This window comes from Acomys minous (genome assembly GCF_964271855.1).
Source record: "Acomys minous genome assembly, contig: SUPER_14_unloc_1, whole genome shotgun sequence".
In the NCBI taxonomy this organism is placed as follows: domain Eukaryota; kingdom Metazoa; phylum Chordata; class Mammalia; order Rodentia; family Muridae; genus Acomys; species Acomys minous.
The window spans coordinates 253860-268860 of record NW_028182185.1 but is presented as its reverse complement, the minus strand read 5'-3'; the positions used below and the strand labels follow the sequence as shown (position 1 = coordinate 268860).

At 44.1% G+C, this 15001-nt stretch overlaps 1 pseudogene across 1 annotated transcript in view; it reads left to right on the top strand.

The window, feature by feature from the left end:
- The first annotated feature begins 1328 nt into the window (after positions 1–1328).
- Positions 1329–15001, top strand: part of LOC311583966 (protein arginine N-methyltransferase 9-like) — a 31563-nt pseudogene continuing 17890 nt past the window's right edge. Inside the window, exons 1-6 of the transcript in view lie at positions 1329–1715; positions 4871–5019; positions 7711–7947; positions 9206–9373; positions 12459–12561; positions 13974–14080. The product of the transcript in view is annotated as a protein arginine N-methyltransferase 9-like (transcript). The remainder of the gene's footprint in view (positions 1716–4870; positions 5020–7710; positions 7948–9205; positions 9374–12458; positions 12562–13973; positions 14081–15001) is intronic.

Here is a 15001-nt window from a genome sequence, read left to right as displayed (position 1 = left end):
ATGTTTTTATAACTATTTCATTGCATAGTTAGAACAACCTCATGACTTATGACAGGAAGAGAACATTTGGTGTTATGCCCAAAATTTGAGACTCCCCAAACAGACCACCCAAGAGCTGAGCCCAAATGTAGTGGCAAAGAAGTCTTTAATGCAGGTTCAAACCCCGGGCCACCCACCAATGCACTGACACAGCAGATGCAGGGAAGCAGCCTCAACTCTCAGTTGAGAGGGGTTTTTATAGGTTTTAGACACAGAAATGGGTTTTACAGTATATGATTGGATGGCACTTGGGCAGAAAAGCTGCAAGCAGGGAGTTACAAGCCTTGGCATTTCATGGTTGGGTAATAGGTGTAGGGGCAAGTTGGCCTATAGAAAAGATTGGTTGAAGTAGTCACAGGGGCATTAGGAACTTTGGCCTGGCTTCTCCTAATTGGTTGTTGCTATGTGCCAGACCACTTGCTGGTCAGTTTGACCAGCAGAGAGTATATTTGGACTTTCCCAAGGTGAGCTGATTGTGTTGCTAGGGAACATTTTTCTGTCTAAGACTACTTTGTGGTTTTTCTGGAATCTGGATTCAGCCCTTGGCTAGGTTTAACACAAAATGGAGTTTCGTTTTAAAAATGGAGTTTGTCTGATGCTTTCATTTGGGTCTGTCTCAATGTCTTATGGAAGAATTGCTAGATAAAGAGGAAAAGCATGGGCTGGAACAATAAAACCCTTACCCCAAGTCTACTCGTCTTTATGTTCTACTCAGTCCCATTAGGTGTAGAGGCTTTCTCTGTGTTTTTCCATCTTATTAGAGAAATGCTGTATAGTTAAATTCTACATTGCTTAGTTCAGAAAGCACCACATAAGGAGGATATGAATAGCTTGGAAAGCACACAAGCAAAACTAAAGAGCAGGAGAAACACTTGACTAATGTAACAGGGATTAGGAAATTCGGATTCCGCTGTACCCATCCCAGTGACTTGTGCAACCTTGAAGTAGTTCTCAGAGAGATCGCGTTTATGGAGCGTGATCCAAAGTTCCGCCTCATTGGGTCTTGTGAGAATACTTGACGCTAAGAGACTACACCATGGCCAAATTTAATGAGTTTTTTACTTCGTTTTGCACAAGTACGAGTGGTGCGCTGAGATCCAGAGGCCTGGAGCATCGCGCACGCCTGACGCGAGCAGAGTCTTGAGACTCGCAGCGGCACACTGTACAAGGTGGGAAACCTGGCCGGCCAAAGCAACGTGACAGCGGAGCAGAAGGGGCTTACATCCCATGTACTCCTCGGCGTTAGCAGTGCCGGCGCTTTCCCCGAGAGCGCGCGCGCGGCTCGCCGGGTGACGTCATCACAGCGCGCCGCCGCCCGGTGCGCGCGCAGCTCCGTCCGCTGCTGAGAAGGCGGAGCTCCCCACTCTGTGGAGGTGATCTCCTCCAACCTCTGTGTGTTCTCTTGCTTCCTTGGGTCCTGGGCTTGGAGACTCTTTTCCGGACAAGGGCGTCTTCCTCGTGGGCTTCCGAGCGGAGACTCAGCCATGCCGAACTCGAGGCCCAGGTCCCGCCGGGGAGCAGGGGGTGGTGGCGCAGGTGCGGCCGGCCGGGACCGGCTGGTGGCGCGATCCTTGCAGAGCGCTGAGCACTGTTTGGGCGCCCAGGACTTCGGCACTGCTTATGCCCACTACCTCCTAGTGCTCAGCCTGGCGCCAGAGCTCAAAGACGACGTGAAGGTGAGGCCTTCCTTCCCGGTGGCTGCCAAACCCTGCGATCTTGACAGCGACAACAGGGTGGGGTGTGTGTGTTGTGTGTGTGTGTGTGTGTGTGTGTGTGTGTGTGTGTGTGTGTGTGTGTGTGTGTGAGAGAGAGAGAGAGAGAGAGAGAGAGAGAGAGAGAGAGAGAGAGAGAGAAACAGAGAGACAGAGAGAGAGAGAGACAGAGATAGACTGAGGCTCTCTGCAGCCCCTCTCAATACAGCGATGTTTTAGTAACAAAAGTCAAGAGTTGTCACACACCTCTTTCAAAATTTCTGCCTCACTTAAGATTTCAAAGGCCCCGTAAATGCGAACGAGGCAGGGTAATTCTTTCTCTCCTTCAGTATCTAATTTAAATTAGCCCTGCGCTGGAGGTTTTGCGTTATCGTGTGCAGAAGGTATACTGTCTTCCTTGGTCCGTCCTCTGCCCACTAGATGTCAGTAGCATTAGGCTTTTGTAACTCGTAGAAATGTCAGGACCTGGTCACAGGGTTGCATATCAGGTATTTCATTACAATTGAAACAGTAGTAAAATTATCATTATGAAGTAGCGATGAATATAATTTGTGGTTGGGGTCCCCACAGCATGAAGAACTGTATTAAAGAGTCACAGCATTAGGAAGGTTGAGAACCACTGCTCTAGACTGTACCCTAAGCCGTGCAGTTAGGATAGTATTGCTCAGAACAGGTGGTATGGAGGGGGCTGGAGGGATGGCTCAGTGGTTAAGAGCACTGACTGCTCTTCCAGAGGTCTTGAGTTCAATTCCCAGCAACCACATGGTGGCTCACAACCATCTAGAATGTGATCTGGTCCCCTCTTCTGGCCTGCAGGGGTACAAGCAGGCAGAGCAATGTATATGTAATAAATAAATAAATAAATAAGTAAATCTTTAAAAAAACAAAAACAGGTGGTATGGAACAGCAGGAGAGTGTCATGTGACCCAGCCTGCCGTTCTGGGAGGGATTGAAAAGGTCAACAGGTCCATCTGGTGTGATCTTTTGCAGGTGGCACAGCTATCTCCCGCCCCCCCACCCCCAACGTGGCAGTTGTTTGGCTTGGAGGATAGACCTGGACAACAGCTTGCCTTAGAATGGCCCTGGGTGTGAGGCTCTGAGTTCCAGTCCCAACACAGAAAAAATAATTACGTAAAACTTAGCTGTATGGCCAGAGATGTAGCTCAGTTGGTAGAATTGGGCACGAGGGCTAAACCTAGTGTGGCAAGGATAAGCTGTAATCCCAGCATGTGCGAGGTAGAGGCAGGGGGGCTCAGAAGTTCAGCTACACAATGAGTTTGAGGTTAGCCTGGGTTGTGTGAGCCCTTGTCCTATTTTTTAAAAAACAAACAAACAAACAAACAAACAAACGTAATAACCAGCATTCAGTAGGACTTAGCAACTGGCTTGTTTGTTTGTTTTTCTCCAGACAGGGTTTCACTGTGTAGCCTTGGCTGTCCTAGACTCACTTTGTAGACCAGGCTGGCCTCGAACTCGAAGCGATCCACCTGCCTCTGCCTCCCAAGCGCTGGGATTAAAGGTATGCGTCACCACGCCTGGCTTCTGGTTTCCTTTTATAGGAAACCAAATTCATATTTCTTTGCAAAAGCCTCAAGCTTCTGTTTGCTTTCTTGATATTCTCTCTGCTGCCTACACCCACACTTCAGTCACACTGAGTCACTAAACTTGCGTTTAAAAAAATTTAAATTTAGTACATAGCCAGGCAGTAGTGGCACACAGCTTTAATCCCAGCACTCAGGAGGCAGAGGCAGGCCTCTGAGTTTGAGGCCAACCTGGTCTACAGAGTGAGTTCCAGGACAGCGAGGCTACACAGAGAAACTTTGTTTTGAAAAACCAAAAATAAATCAATAAATTTAATATGTAAGCATATTTGCATGTATATGTATGTGTGTATGTATATGTGTGTGTATATATGTGTGTACATGTGTGTGTATGTATATGTACACACATTCTACATGTGTGCGTGTATCTAAGACCAAAAGAGGGCATTCGATTTCTTCCTTTTTTTTTTTTTTTTTTTTTTTTTTGGTTTTTTGAGACAGAGTTTCTCTGTGTAGCCTTGGCTGTCCTGGACTCACTTTGTAGACCAGGCTGGCCTCGAACTCACAGTGATCCGCCTGCCTCTGCCTCCCAAGTGCTGGGATTAAAGGCGTGCGCCACTACCGCCCGGCTCGATTTCCTGGGACTAGAATTATAGGCAGTTGTAAGCAGCTGAGTGCTGGGAACTGAACCTGGGTCCTCTGCAAGGGCAGCAAGCACTGCTCTTACCTGCTGAGCCATCTCCTCAGCCCCTTAGCGCTTGTATTATTTACTCATTTTTGTTGTTACCGGAGTCGAAACTGAGGGCCTTAGGCATACCAGGAAAGTGCTCAGCTACTGACCAGTGTTCCTAGCTCCCCATTCTACTAACCTATGGAAGAACTGTTGAGCTGTTCGTGTAAGACCTAGGTATCTAGACTATCTACCATGTAAGAAAAGAATCTCCTTCGTTATCCTTATCTTTCTAATAAACTGTTATTCAGTTCCAGGTGTTGAATCTTGTGTGTAAAGTTCGTTGACTTGAAGCTGGAATGTGTGAGCCTGCCTTCTTTCCATAGTTCAGTGTCGTGGCAAACCGTTAGAGGGAAATGAGACGGGCTAGGTTGGCAGTGAGGAGGAAGTTGGTGCATTGTACCAAGTGACTGTAACGGTCAGGTTAAGCCGTAACAGTATGGATTGTCAGGAGGTGTTGATTTAAAGATAGTGCAGTTAGGATATGTTTTTTTTTTTTTGACCAAACTTGGGGGACGAAACACATACATACTCACTCTAGATAGGGACCCCATGACAGACCAAAATATGGATCCCACCAAAGTCCAACTTGGTGAACCAGTGAGTTTTATTGGGGTTACTTACAGGAACAGCAGTGACTTAGAGACAGCTGTATCACCATCACTCACACGTATGAGCCCGTGGGGCTGTCCTTACTCAAACCACCACATTTGGCAAACTGCACATACTAAAAATTAGCAATTTCAGGTCATCGTTCCATTTATAGTTCCATTTGTTGGAATCTTCAGCTAGAGTTATGAATTCTTTCTTGTTTACTAATTTGTAATTTTTTTTTCTTGTTTGTGAAGGAAACTTTTCAGTATACACTTTTCAAGTGGGCTGAAGAGCTTGATGCACTCAGTAGAGTACAAGACTTACTTGGCTGCTATGAGCAGGCCTTGGAGCTGTTTCCTGATGATGAAGTGATTTGCAATAGCATGGGAGAGCATCTCTTCAGGTTTGTAGTGACCTCACTACAATGAGGCTTGTTTTTTTTTTTTTTTACCAGTCCAAGGCGAGTGTAAGTTATGCAGTAACTTACTTTGTTTGGTTTTGAGATGGAGGCTTACCACGAGCTCAGTCTGGTCTTTAACCTGTGGGCTTAGGTGATATTTCAGCTGGAGATTACATCTCTGCCCGACTCTGCCTGTGCATACAGTCCTTTGAATAGGGAAATGTAATATAAGCAACGTGAGTGAGACTCAAAAAGAATATAGGAATGATATGTGAATATGGTATGTAATCTAGCAATTTAAAAATCAGGTTTATTTGGGTACATGTGGGTACATGTGTACGGATACCTGTGTTGTGGGTTCATGTGCCAAGATGTGCCTGTGGATGTCAGAGAGAGTTGGTTTTCTCCTTCCATGAGCTAGGTCTTGGGGATTGAACTGAGGTTTTCAGGCTTAGTGACAAGAACCCTTGCCTACTGAGCCGTCTTGCTGGTCCATGGCAATTTTATAGTATATTATATGAGTCACACCCCTAGCGCTGAGGACATATTCAAGGGAGAGTTTTCCTTACTGGGCTCAGATCCAGTCCTTGTTTGAAAAGGCATAGCTGTGGTTCACAGGATGCCAGAAAGCTGGTGAATCTCTTCTTTGGAAAATGCTAGAATTTTTCCTTTTGGGGTGCCAGAGAAAGCTTAATGGGGAAGTATAAACTTTGGAGCATACTGTTAAGGAGCTCTCCACTAGGCTAGAGTTCTAGAGTAGCTGCCCATCACTGCATGCTCTGGTGCCATGCGCTGGAACACTGTTGCCTTCCATGAACACAGGGCGTGTGATTCTGGAGAAACCCTGCCTATAGTGGCACTAGAAGGCAAAACTTCCCTCCTGCAGTGTCTTCTTAGCAACTGTGGGAAACTGTTAGAAGGCCGTGTAAGTTTTTTGCACAGCAGACAAAATGGGCGAGGTTGGTAGTAAGTCATTAACAGATTGTCTTAGTTTGATTGGAACGCAAAACCAGCAAAAGGAAAGAGAACACTGGCAACGTTGGAGAGAATCCAAGAGCAGTCCTCAAGGTCCTCTCTGACGTCACAGTGCACATTTCCACCTTTACTCTGAGTCATATGTTTATAATCTGGAAAGCTCCTCTGAGGCCTAGTACACGGTGTTTTTATTGGAGGCGGTATACTCAGGTACCACCTCCATATGATGCATACCCAAATTCTAGACTCTAGAATAAAAGTCCTGTCCAGCGCAATCACATTGCTTATACAAACACTGAGGCGCGTGGAAGCACTCATCGTCAGTTAAGGCAGGCAAAACCCTTCCCAGTGTGAGTACCCACATGTCAGCAGGCGTCTCAAGGGATCCCAGTCAGGCTTGCCACGTGAGCTCTTATGCACACCATCACAAGCCATAAGCATTGCCAAGGAATTACAGGAACCACAGCCAAAGGCCAGCATTGCTTTTGAGTTAGAAAGTTTTAAAGTAATGGGGAAAGAGCATTGTTCTGCCAGATTGGCAAGTTGTACTTTCAACTTTAAGGAATTTAATAAATGAATCTCATTTTATATATTCCTTCTAGCTGTTCTCATGCGTTGTTGTTTTCTCTCAAATCATTAATGTTATTAGTAATGAACCACAAAGTGTAAGTGACCACAGAATTTCTCTTAAATGTATCTGGAGTCTATTGGCTGTTGATAATCAACCTAGTAGTTTGTCTCCTACTCCCAAGGGCCCTTACTTGACTCAGGACGGGGCAGAGCCATGGCTCTGGGGAAGGAGTGTGTACAGTGTAGAGTTGTGACAAGGTAAAGGAACTGAGCAGCCATCGTCCTCCTTACACACTTTGGTCTAGCATGGTGAGGCTTGTTTACATTAACACCATGTATTTTCTACTATCATGTGTCCTGGGCAGTTCCAGCATATAAACAAGATATCTCTGCCTTCAGGGTAACAAAGAAATAACATATACTGACCTTAATGTTTTCATTTTAAACTAAAACACGAGCACTTACAATTTAACATCGCACTGCCCTTTTGTTAGATGGTTCATTTGTCGTAACCACGTTCAGAATGAATCGTCTGATTAAGTTTCTTTAGAATGGATGGTGCCTAAAGTGAGAGGGAGAAGAATTCCATTTGTTCTGCTGTATTGACTGTGTGGCCCGTAAATTGCTGGTTTATGACAACAGCTGTGTATGGAACTTGATATTTGTAGAAATTTATGTCTCTGGTCAGGGAGTGGGTAAGTAGGCTGAGCAAAGTCCAGACCAGTTTGGAAGCTGCTGAGTCTGGTGGTGTGTGAGATGCACTCTGGTCGTGGGCAGTGCAGTCAGCCTACGATTAACTCTTAAACCGTGACAGGGAGTTCTTCATCACTTCTGAGAAGCAGCGCTCAGATGACTTGTAGTATTTCTTCTTTGTCTTATTTTTTTAATCTGCTCATATTCAGCTCAGTACAAGTCAATGCCTTGGACGCCTCCACTCCACCTAGGGGTGCCCTAGGACATCTGAGATGCACAGGCAGAAACTCAGAAAAGAAGTCAGGAGCGTGCCGTGCTCATGACCTGCAGAGGAGGTGGACTGCTGTGGGCTTGGGGGCAGCGGTGAGGATGCTCAGGCTGGGTTAGTGCACCAACAGGGGCGCCGCCGCCGTTGGTCACACGGAGGTGAACGTACTCTGTCTCTTCCTCATCTAGAATGGGCTTTCGAGATGAGGCAGCTGGGTATTTTCATAGAGCGGTGAAGCTAAACCCTGATTTCAGTGACGCCAAGGAGAACTTTTATCGCGTTGCAAACTGGTTGGTGGAACGTTGGCACTTCGTCATGCTTAACGACACCAGGAGGAATAGGATTTACAATGCAGCGATCCAGAAGGCGGTGGGCTCGGGGTCCACAAGTGTTTTGGATATTGGCACAGGAACTGGAATACTGAGGTTTGTTGTAATTATTACTTTTATTATATTTACATGAATTAAACAGGTTTGTTAGATACCAAAATTCTGACATTGAGCTGGGCATGGTGGCGCACGCCTTTAATCCCAGCACTCGGGAGGCAGAGGCAGGTGGATCGCTGTGAGTTTGAGGCCAGCCAAGGCTACACAGAGAGACCCTGTCTGGAAAAACAAACAAACAAACAAATTCTAACATTGGTTTGTAAAAATAGTAGTTGTTTCTCATGATATTGTTAGTGTTATTGATAGAACTGTTAATTTTATACTTTTTTTCTATGATTTTACTAATCAAAAGTTCAAACCAAAAAAAAAAAAATTCAAGAAAACTAAGAGCAACTTGGGATTACTGAAATTCTGCATAATAAATTTTAGATTTTGTTTTGTTTTTTTCAAGACAAGGTTTCTCCATATAACCTTGGCTGTCCTGGACTCACTTTGTAGATCAGGCTGCCTTTGAACGAACTCACAGCGATCCACCTGCCTCTGCCTCCCCAGTGCTGGGATTAAAGGTGTGCTCCACCATGCTTGGCAAGTGATTTGTTTTGTTTTGGTTTTGGTTTTTCGAGACAGGGTTTCTCTGTGTAGCCTTGGCTGTCCTGGACTCACTATGTAGACCAGGCTGGCCTTGAACTCACAGAGATCTGCCTGCCTCTGCCTCCTATAGTGCTGACATTAAAGGCGTGCACCACCACGCCTGGCAAATGATTTGTTTTTAAACAAGTATATTAGTTCATTCTTTTTATTTATTGCTATTGTTATTATTATTATTTTGAGACAGAGTTTCTCAGTGTAGTCCTTGGAGCTTGCTGTGTAGACTAGGCTGGCCTGGGTATCACAGAGATATCCTCCTAAGATATGCTTCTGCCTCCCAAGTGGTAGGATTAAAGGCACATAACCACCATACTTGGCCTTATCTTACCTTTTAATTAGATTATTATTATTACTCTGTGTGTGCGTGTACATATATCACCTGCAAGCCTGCTTGCTCACCACAGTATGCGAAGTCAGAAGTTAACTAGTTTTCAGGAATCAGTTTTCTCCTCCCACTGTGGGCTGCAGGGATTGGACTGTGAGCGTCAGACTTGCATAGCAAATGCTTACCCATTGAGCCAACTCGCTAGCCTCAAGCTTTTTTAATGCAGAACAAATGATGGTTATATTAAAGAATGGAAAAATGTTTGAAGCATCATAATTTTATTAAAATTGGAAAAAGATATAATGGATTTTTCTTCTTTTACAGCATGTTTGCTAAAAAAGCTGGTGCACACTCAGTATATGCCTGTGAATTATCCAAGACCATGTATGAACTTGCGTGTGATGTAGTGGCTGCAAACAAGATGGAGACTGGGATAAAGCTCCTACACATGAAGTCACTCGATATAGAAATTCCAAAACACATTCCTGAAAGGTATGTTTATAATTCACCAAAACCATTAATATACCTTTCCAGCTTCTTGTGTTAACAACAGCACTAACAATATCCTTGTTTTGTGGAGATGTGGCTATCACCTAGCTTAAGAAAAATGCAGGTCTTTATAGTCACATGTGCTTTTTAAACAGTAATAAAGAACTCAAGAAAAATTGATAGTAACAAACCGTTCTTTAGCATGTCACTGTGAGATAGGGTTCTCTGTGTAGCCCTGGCTGTTCCAGAGCTCATTCTGTAGACCAGGCTGGCCAGGAACTCAGAGATCCTCTTGCCTCTGCCTCCCAAGTACTGGGTGGGACTAAAGGTATGCGCCAACACACCTGGCTAAACTCAGACGTCTTGTCCATAAAAGTAGACTGACTTCCTGTAGGTCAACAGTGTTAAATAACTGTGCTTACAATGTGAGCCATTCACCCTCAGCAGACATCATGTTTTCATTGGTGTCCTTGATTAAAATGAACATTTGGAAGTGCCAGTTGACAGAGTGCTTTGTCCTGTGTCCTGAAAACAATGAAAGCACCTTTATAGAAGCCATGTTTGTATCTGCAGTCTCACTGTGGGCAGGAGAGCAGTGGGTTCTCAGAACAAGAAGGCATTTAGAAAGTGTCTGCCTATCTTTTCAAGCACTTTCCCCTTTTTAAAATTAAAGATTTATTTATTATGTATACAGTATTCTGCCCAAATGTATGCCTGCACACCAGAAGTAGGCACCAGATCTCATTATAGATGGCTGTGGGCCACCATGTGGTTGCTGGGAATTGAACTCAGGACCTTTGGAAGAGCAGACAATGCTCTTAACCTCTGAGCCATCTCTCCAACCCCACTTTCCCTTTCCTAATGTAATACTTGTATAGCTGCCGATGCCGTCTGTCTTCTGTCTCACTTAAGTGTAGTTCATACGTGAAGAACTTTTTTGGTGTTCTGTTATTATTTGAACTCTGATTTTTAGATCTTCCAGTTTTAATAATGAGTGCATGGTATTTACCCTTCAGTGGTCTTTGTTGGTGAGGAGGTTTATCAGATCCTTATGCAGGTGTGTACTCATTTTATAAAAAAACAAAGTTGCCTTAGTTTACATGTTATAATAACAAAATATTAAAGGTCACAGAATTTAAACTACAGGCACATCATTTTCAGGCAGGCATTCTCCTGGCTGCAGTTGGCTACCTGCTCTTTTTGTCCTCATGTGACTTTGCCTCTGTTGGATTAGGACTTCATGTTGGTGACCTTATTGAACTAACGGCCTCCTAAGAGCTCTGTCTCCAAATACAGTGCTGTTAGGGTTAGGGCTTCAGCATATGATTTGGAGTAGCACGAATTAGAGGTTACTTTTTATTTTTTTGGTTTTTCAAGACAGGGTCTTTCTGTGTAGCCTTGGCTGTCCTGGACTCGCTTTGTAGACCAGGCTGGCCTCGAACTCACAGCAGTCCATCTGCCTCTGCCTCCCGAGTGCTGGGATTAAAGGCGTGCACCACCACGCCCGGCTCAGAGGTTACTTTAATTTGTAATTTTGTACTAGTTTGTACTAGTACTAGTACTAGTACAAATTTGTACTACAAATTTGTAAATTTGTAATAGACTGCTCTTGAAGCAAGCTGAAATAAGTGTTTCTACTTAGACTATTATTCATTCACTTTGACCATAAGCAGATTTCTGGACTAAGTTGTGAGACTAGACAATTTGAAATATTCTAAGGGCGTGTGGCCATAAATGCTGAATGTTTTCTGTGCATAGATATAATTGGGTCAGGGCACTATGGAGGACACGCAAGTCATCCTACCCTTCAGATACTTACAAGTCTGGAGAGGGGCATAAGGAATATTTATGAAATTTTGGTCTATCTTTAGACTACAAAGTGAACGGTGCTGACAGTGAAAGTGAAAAGAATTCAGAGAAGGAGCAAAGGGAGTGTCTTTGAGTTGTCTAGGCAGGATGAATGAATGAAAGCAGTGCTCTGGAGGAGGTGTTTGCAAAGACCTGACAAGTGGTAAGAGAGACGCGGGTACGTGCAGTGTCACAGAAGGTACTAAGAGAACTTTTGAGAGGGAAGGTTCTGGTCAGATTTAAAACTGGCCTGGCAGCGTGGCCAGTGGGTAAAGACATTTGCCAAGCCTGATGACCTGAGTTCAGTCCCTGCAACCACAAGGTAGAGGGAGAGTAGTGTCTGACACTGACATGTGCACTGTGGCACGCCTGTACGCACACAAATAGTGCACACACATATTCATACACAAAACAAACAATTTGTTCTTAAAGACACCTGAAAAGGAAGTTCATGCCGGGTGGTGGCTAGATCCAGGACTACCAGAGAGGCCCTGTCTGGAAAACAATGACCAAAACAACAAAAAGAAATAAGGATCATTGATGGTGGAGAATCTGTGGCTGTATTCCTTCCCTGGTTGGGTTCTGCTTTTTTTTTTTTTTTTTTTTTTTAAAGAAGAAACTTTTAAAAATTAAAAAATGTTATGTACATTGGTGCTCTGCCTGCTTGCATATGTGCATATATGTAAGGGTGTCAGATCCCCTAGAGCTGGAGTTACAGACAGTTGTGAGCTGGTATGTGGGTGCTGGGATATGAGCCCGGGTCCTTTGGAAGAGCAGCCAGTGCTCTAACTACTGAGCCATCTCTCCAGTCCCTGGTTTTTGCTTTTTAATGCAGGGGTTCATGCTTCAAACCCACTATGTAGTCAAAGATGACTTTTAACTTCTGCCTGGTCAGTGTGCTTTCAGGTCCCAGGTTCTGGGTCTAGAGATAGAAACCACCATTCCAGGCTGGGAGAGAAACATTTTATAGAGTGAGAGTTAGATGCTCAGTGTTTAATGTGGGCACGACTTACCCTTAAGGACTTAGGCAGTGAACAGAGCCTGGGAAAGTAACCCTTCTCTGCCCAGAGCAAGGAAAAAGAGTTCATGATCAAGAGAGGCGGGAAAGATACTGAAATGTATTAGAACATTTTAGGTAGAGGTTTTCTATAACATATTTGCCCTTTTGTCTGAGCTTTGACAGTTTGTATAAACAGTATGTCAGTTTACTTACATGTATCCTTAAAACATCATTCTATAGAGTGTCCCTAGTTGTAACAGAAACTGTCGATGCAGGTGTATTTGGAGAAGGAATTGTGGAGAGTTTAATTCATGCGTGGGAGAATTTACTTCTTCAGCCAAAGGTAAGCAGCCTGCAAGCACTTAAACTCGAGCATGTAGTCATTATTCCAAGGGGCTCACTGAGTCCCGAGAGTGTGTGCAAGGTGCAAAAGATAAGAGAAAGCACTTGACAGCAGTGTAACACGATGTGCACTGCACACACCAGTCCAGTTCACAAGGGAAAGCACTTGGCAGCACTGCATGCACCACTACAGGAAGGAGGGACTCTGGATGAGCTTATGTGTGGAAGTGCTGACTAAATTCTTGACTATAGTTGTGGAAGAGGGATGTGCTTTGAATCTCCCAGCAGTCAATGCGTGGAATTTTGGCAAATCTCTAGGAAAAGGGTAGTAATGTTAGTTCAGTGGAGTTTTCAGGTACTCACTGAACTCAGGCTCCTAGACAGCACACTGAGCTCTCCTGTAGCCGTGTGTATATTGTAGTTAATTTACTGTATGTGTTAATGCACTGTGGTAAAATCCAGTGATTACAGAAGATGATATGTATGGGACATAGAAGAGTCGTTTATTTTTCAAGTTGACTTTTTTCCAGTTCTAGAGATGACCTTGGTGCCTTACACATGGCCAGTGCACTACTGCGGAGCTACATTTCATGCCTGGTTTTATTTTCTTTCTGTTTTTAAAGATTTAATTATTTTGGGGGCTGGAGAGATGGCTCAGTGGTTAAGAGCACTGTCTGCTCTTCCAAAGGACCTGAGTTCAATCCCTAGCACACACATGGCAGCTCACAGCTGTCTCTAACTCCAGCTCCAGGGGATCTGATACCTACATACCAATGCACATAAAATAAAACTAAAAAAACAAAACAAAACAAAATAACAACAACAACAAAAAACATTTAATTATCTTTACTTTTGTTTTATGTATTTGAGAGTTTTGCCTGCATGCATGTGTGTGGTTGCCTGTTGGGGATGTGTGTGTGAGACTCACATGTGTGCAGGGCTTGTGGAAGTCGGAAGAAGGCATCTCACCCTGTGGGACTGGAGTTAGAGAGGGTTATGAGCTGCTTGTGGGTGCTGGGAGTCGAACCTGGGTCCTTTGCAAGAGTAGCCAGTCCTCTTAACCTCTGATCCATCTCTTCAGTACTTTCCTTTTTGTTTTGCTTTTTGTTTTTTATTAAATCATATTTTAAATTGAACTAGCTTTATACTCCTTTCTTTTCTTTTTGTGCTTGTATTCTAAACATTAAATTACATTTATATTTATTTGGTTGGTTCGTGTTTTTTGTTTTTCATGACAGGGTTTCTCTGTGTAGCCTTGGTTGTCCTAGACACACACACACACACACACACACACAGACGCACACATACCAGTGAAAATACTTTTTAAAGGAAAAACTTTTTAGCCTGTATATAAACACACTTATGCACATACTTATTTGTACATGTAGTGATGTGACTTTATTATATTTTCAGACCAAAGGAGAAAATGGAAATTGTGGAAAGTATGGGAAAGTTATACCAGCAAGTGCTGTTATATTTGGGATGGCAGTAGAGTGTGCAGAGATACGAAGACATCACAGGTAAGTAAGTGGTTAGAGAGACACTAAGCCAGGCGGTGGTGACACACTGGGTGGGGAGGCGGGGCAGAGGCAGCCAGATCTCTTGCGTTTGAGGCATGGTTTACAGAGCAGGTTCCAGGACAGCCAGGGCTACACAGAAAAACTCTGTCTAGAAAATCCCTCCCACCCCGAGACCCCCAAAATAAGAACACTATTTCACAGCTTAGTGCATGCTTGTAATGCTTAGTCTTATTTATTTTAAGTAGAACTCTAGGATCAAAGCCAGCTTTATTTTCTTTTTTTTGGTTTTTCGAGACAGAGTCTCTCTGTGTAGCCTTGGCTGTCCTGGACTCACTTTGTAGACCAGGCTGGCCTCGAACTCACAGCGATCCGCCTGCCTCTGCCTCCCGAGTGCTGGGATTAAAGGCGTGCGCCACCACGCCCGGCCCCAAAGCCAGCTTTATTTTCATACAACTTGTGTGAGAAGTTGTGCAGAAAAAATTTAAGTTCAGATTGATTTTAATTGAAGTTCAAGTAAGGATTTCCAATGTGGGGCTGGAGAGAGGGCTCGGAGATTAAGAGCACTGGCTGCTCTTCCAAAGGTCCTGAGTGCAATTCCCAGTAACCACATGGTGGCTCATGACCACCTGTAATGAGATGTGATGCCCCTCTTCTGGTGTCCAGAACACTCTGTACATAATAAATAAATTAAAAAAAAAAAAAAAGGATTTCCAATGTGAAGATAAATTTTAGTATTGTTTTTTGTTGTTGTTGTTGTTTGTTTTTCTTTTTGTTTTTTGAGACAGGGTTTCTCTGTGTTAACCTTGGCTCTCCTGGACTTGCTTTGTAGACCAGGCTGGCCTCAAACTTACAGCGATCTGCCTGTCTCTACCTCTGGAGTGCTGGGATTAAAGGCGTGCGCCACCACGCCCAACTTAGTAT